This window comes from Equus caballus, chromosome 6, assembly GCF_041296265.1.
Source record: "Equus caballus isolate H_3958 breed thoroughbred chromosome 6, TB-T2T, whole genome shotgun sequence".
NCBI classification, from domain to species: domain Eukaryota; kingdom Metazoa; phylum Chordata; class Mammalia; order Perissodactyla; family Equidae; genus Equus; species Equus caballus.
Genome location: NC_091689.1, coordinates 14845634 through 14851633, shown reverse-complemented (window position 1 = coordinate 14851633; position 6000 = coordinate 14845634).

The following is a 6000-nucleotide window of genomic DNA, read 5'->3' as shown; positions in this document are numbered from 1 at the left end:
AACTATCTATCTGGTCTAGTGGTGAAGAAGCCCTGATCCCTAATTCATTAAGGTACTTGGTTTCCATCCATCTTTTTCTTCAACCCACTGGGTCACTGTCCTTTTCTGCATGATCAAAGTTGTCTATACAGGTCATGACATGGGGAAAGAGGCGAGGTCTGGGGCAAGGCATTTCCTCTTAAAAAAATAACTTGGAAGTTGTGAACAGATGATTTTTGTTCATATTCCACAGCAAAGAAGGCTGAAAATTTAGCATCTAACAAGTTGCTCATGATTCCAGCCAAAATTAAAGAAAGAAATTATATTGCCATGAAGACTAAGAAAAGAGTTGATAAGAGGAGACAGTTAGCAATCCTCAACTCACTATCTAAACTGGTAATCCAGATCATTCAGCCTCTATATAGATTGCATTTGTCAGAATTCTTAAGTTGAAAGAGACTCTAGAATTTGTTACACTCAGACCCCTGAGGGAGATAAATATCTATCTTAATATTTAGCTTTTATGAGAACAGAGAATTTAGAGCTCCTCTTGGTTGTCTACTTTGTTATCCTGAGACACTAAATCATGAAGTTCTTTACAATGTCTGGCACACAGAAGATGCTTGATTTAAAACAATACTAAATAAATGCATAATATATTTATTAGGCTTTTAAGACAGTGCTTGTTAGTTAGAAAATATTCAATAAATGTCGAATGTGGAATTAATGGCTGATTAGGTAAATTTTCAATTATTAAGTATAAACAAGCTTCCCATTGAAAATGGTGAACTTAGCACATGGATTTATTTTGTCTGCCTCCAGAGACTGCATAAAAATGATAGTAAAAGAATAAAAATCAAGTATGATCCTAGAAAAAAAAGGTAGCCAGGGCAAACTTAAATAAGATTTTTCAAAAAATGTCTTGGATGGTAAAATATAGAACATAGAATAGCAGAACAGCCATAGACTTTAACACTCTCAGAGAAGGTTGCGGCCAAAAAGAATGCAGGTCTCAGAGGCTTCAGGGATGATGAGACCTGGGAATGATAAGGGGGCTGAAAATGGAGGGAGCAATTTGAAGTCTGTATATAGATCAGTAAGTTCTACCCAAATCTTTTTCTTCCTCTACCTACCAAGGGAAAAAGATCATTTTTTTTCCAATTGTGCAACCCACTCCCACAAAATGAAATTTTTATCAAAGAAATGGAATCTACTTTATGGCAGGTAGTGTGAAGTAAGATTGATGCCCCAGAGCAAAGCTTCTATACACTGTCGTCTGGGCTCTCAGTATGATGGAGGCCACTTCCTTCCAAGAGGCAAAGAGCCTGCAAGTCCAAGAGCCCTAAAATATACATGGAAAAGACACAGAGATACGGTCACAAGAATAATACCACTTCTAGAAGTGGTTGGCTCTTACAAATCGATTGAAGATAGAGAAGGAGCTACTACCTTTTACAATGAACTGAGTTGTGTCCCTGACTCTAAATTCATGTTGAAGCTCTAGACCCCAATATGACTATATCTATAGACAATGTCTTCAGGAGGTAATTAAGGTTAAATGAGGTCACAAGGGTGGGGCCGGAATCTGATATCACTGTGGCCTTATGAGGAACGAAGCGGGCCACCCGCAAGCCAGGAAGAGAGCTCTCACCAGAACACGGCCATGACAGCACCCTGGTCTTGGACTTCCAGTGTCCAGAACTGTTAGAAAAGAGATTTCTGTAGCTTAAGCCACCTGGTTTGATGGCATTTTGTTATGGCAGCCTGAGTTGACTAATAGATTTCATTATAAACCCTTCTTTGCTATTTGATTTTTAATATTTTTTGGATATCTATATTACTTTGAAAACCATGACAAAACAACAGTAACAAGAGCAACATCAAGAAATAAACGAGACCTTTAAGCTGGTATAGAGTAGACAAATCAGCTTCCCTTTTTATAGTTTAAGGAAAGTCCCAAAGAGCAAAAGGATTTCCCTAGGGTCCCTTAATTTAAAATACAGCCTGTTTCAAACTTATGGTTTCAATATTTGCTGCATATACTGTAATAAACTTACTTGTTAAATGTACTTACTAATTCAAATATTTTGAACAATTTGAAAATTTATACCACATTCTGTTTTAAGATTGTCAGGTTATATACAACATCAGAATATTTTAATAGTGTGAAAGGAAAATAATTATCTATATAGATTGCTTACACAGAGAAAATAATATAAGATATCCATAACATATAAACATTCCAAAGAATTAAGAAATATCTGAGCATTTTCATGTTTGGAAAATTGCCTAGTTTAGTGAAAAATTATGAAAAGGTTGGAATTGTGTCTCTCCCATGTATTATCTGTGTGATAATGGCAATCACTGAACTTTTCTGAGTCTCAGTTTCTTCATCTGTAACATGAGAACAAAGCTTGCACACCCTAAGGATGAATTAGGTAGTAAATTATTTTTGATGAGGTGTCTCCTACTACTGGCCTTTTGAAAGCTGACTTTAATTTTCTCCCTGCTCTGACAAGTAGTTAGTTTCACGTAGCCACTTATTCTCTTCCTGGATCTATTGAAGAGGCCTCAGGAAGATAGATTGAGATTTCTAGGATATTTCAATAATGCAGCCCTCCTGGTATTCCCCTAATTGGTCTCACATGCTATTTGCTAACTCTCAAGTTCAATATAGATTCTCTGTAAAAGAAATAAAATGGGTTTAACCTTAGGCAAAGTTTTTTTCTAGTGTTAGTTTAAAGAAATCATTTTTCTTCTTTTACATTATAAAAAAATCCTTTAATGGTAATAAAGCTACTGTAACATTTATATGAAAATGTCAAGTAAATAACTTTTTGTGTCCAAATGCGTGTTAATTACAATTGTTTGTCTGTTGAAGGTATCAGCTTTCCAGTCAAACATCTCTAGTTGTCATAGAAATGCTCTTAATTTTTTCTCCCTTTGTCATTTTTACATCTCAGGAGACATGTAGGAGTCATTGACATAACATGGAATGTTGATGTCCCATGCTAAACTCACTTTTCGGGCTCACCGGTCCCAGGCAGTTGCACTATTCATTGTCCCCTCTACACCTCTGTTGTCTTGGAGCATGCAGTAGCCTGTGCTTTTTAATGGTGTTGGTTTGTGCTAACCTCCTTGAGCCAAACGATTTCTTCATTTGAAATCGCATGTGATCGATTTCCATATATCCCCTTGGGATTGAAGGAATTTATGTGGTTGATTTCATCTCTGAAACTAAGAAACAAAAAGGAGGAACGATGAGAGTTTCTAGTAAAGTTAATTACATCTTACCTGTTCACACAGACTTGGCATTCCTTTACAACCTCTTATGGTTATCAAAACACAGAGCTTATTGGGTTAGAGCACAGTATGATTTAGAAGGACTCATATATCAGACTGTATGACCTTGGGTTTATAAGTAAGTCCTCTAATTATTAAGGAAGCATTAGTTTTCTTTTTTTTGTTTGTTTAATTTTTTTTTTTTTTTTTGAGGAAGATTAGCCCTGAGCTAACTACTGCCAGTCCTCCTTTTCTTGCTGAGGAAGACTGGCCCTGAGCTAACATCCATGCCCATCTTCCTCCACTTTATATGCGGGATGCCTACCACAGCTTAGCTTGCCACATGGTGCCACGTCTGCACCCGGGATCCGAACCTGCGAACCCCAGGCCGCCAAAGCGGAATATGCGCACTTAACTGCTGTGTCATCAGGCTGGCCCAGCATTAGTTTTCTTATTTGTGATATTTGGATAGCAATATTATTACCATATAGGGTAGTTCTGAAGAGAGAAGAAATCATGTGTTGAGAGTTCTTAGCATCTTACCTGACTCATAGACGCGGTCAGGAAATGCTGGCCATTATTCCCGTAGGTTTTGTTCTTAAAAGAACTTCAAAAAATATGTTTGTGAAATGAGAATGAGTGCTGGCCAGAAGAATCTTACTTAACCTTACTTGCGGGACTTCCTTAATAAAATATTAACTAAAATGCTTAATATACTTCTCTGTAGAATCTAGTACTAAATTTATTTCATAAACAGGTGTGTTCCCAGTGCATGTGTAGTCATGGCAAAGTTGACACAAATGAAGTCCTTGTTTTCCAGGGTCTCATAATCTAGTAGAAGAAACAGACCAATAAATAAATTGCAAAGCTTTAAACAATAAAATAAATTAATTACAATTACAAAATTCATGTTGGTGCTGAATCTGCATCCTGAACAGTTACTGTATTGCTAGTACATGGCAGAAATACAGAAAGTCAAAGACATCAACAACGTAATGCAAATATGAGTCTGATTTTAGTTTCAAACTGAATAATCCGACGAACCAGGATTGAGATCTTGACACATGTCAAATGCTTTATTTGACGAAACTCTTGTATTTTTTTTGCATAGAAGACAGAAAACCATTGCATGTATTAAACTGAGTTGCCTTACATGGTTTGGGGAAATGAGACCCAAAAACATCCAGGGGATATTCTACTAAATGTTGTTTACGTGAGCCAACAGAGAGAATTAGTTTGCACATCCATATCAAATGCCCACACTCTCAACTCCCCAATTCTTTATATAGCTGTCATGAAACAAAGATACGCCTAATTGGCTTTGCCAGCAGTAAGGGATAAGCTATCTTTTTTTTTCCATCTTCATTGGCTGCAACTCTCATTCCTGATTTGATACAGAACACTTAGCTTCCTCTAAAAAAGATCCATGTTAACATGAATCCATGTACAGAGGCATTTTTGCGCATAGTCTCCAAAAAGTAATGGCATTCTGGAAGTCTCTGGTGTTGTGGAAACTTGCGATTTAGGACACGTGAACTGGCATTTCCTTTAGGGGTATAAGTGGCTCAAGTGGCTCAAGATAGAATGCCACTCTATGCCTGGTATTACATTATGCACCGTCAGAAACCCTGCCATTGATTTATTATTGTTACTTGTGTGTTTTACATCATCTAGTATCTTATGTGAAATTGACTCTAACTCAGTTCCAAACATTGTTTCACTGATAAGAAACAACCCAGACATATTAACATATAGTAATTGTATTCAACATAATTAGATTTTGTTTCCAACACTTTAGGGAATAGACTATTTCTTCCATTTTCATAGCTTTCCCTATAGAAGTTAGATTTTAATAACAGGACATGATAGCTGAGTGTGTGCACCCTAACTTTTATTGCTCTTTGTATAATAAAATAGAGATAATAAGTAGTTAACAAGTATGTTTGGAAATCTTGTGACTTTTCACCCAAGTGATGAATAATGTTATTCCTCTTCATCAGAAATGAATAGGAACAACTGAGAGTTTTATGATCACAAGTTAATTTTTTTAATGTTGTTTATTACAGAGTTTTTTTATTGAAGTTTATTTCTAGGCTGTATATTTATTTACAGAAATCTGTACATAGCAGAGAAGGAAAAAAATATGAAAGCTTAGTGTTCCCAAGAGGACTCTTATGCCACATTATACTTGGAGCACTGAATTCACCATTTGTTCCTTTCCTTTATTGCGCTTTCAGCCAACTTTTTCTTTTTCCTCTTGGGATATTCTTTTGAGAGTAGATTTATCTGTTAGGACCATTTGGTTCTGAGAGATGCATAGTCGAACCCAAGATTTCTTAGGCGAAGGGGGCCATTTATTGACTCATGCGATGTACATGGTGTAGGTCTGGCTTCAGGTGAGGCTTGAGTTAGATGCTCAAAAGATGGCCGTCTTCCTTTTCAGTCTCTAGACTCAGGACCCACATGGATCCATTCTCAAACAGGTTCTTTCCTTGTAGTACCAAAATGGCTGCCTAACTTGATGCTTTATAATTTCGAGTCCAGCTAAATAGAACAAGAGTCTTTTTTCCAGAAGTTCCACTCGCAGTCCATGCTTCTGTTTTATTTTTTATTGCAGTAATATTGGATTATAACATTATATAACTTTCAGGTGTACATCGTAATATATTTCGAATTCTGTGTAGATTACATCATGTTCACCACCGAAAGACTAATTATAATCCATCACTACACATGTGT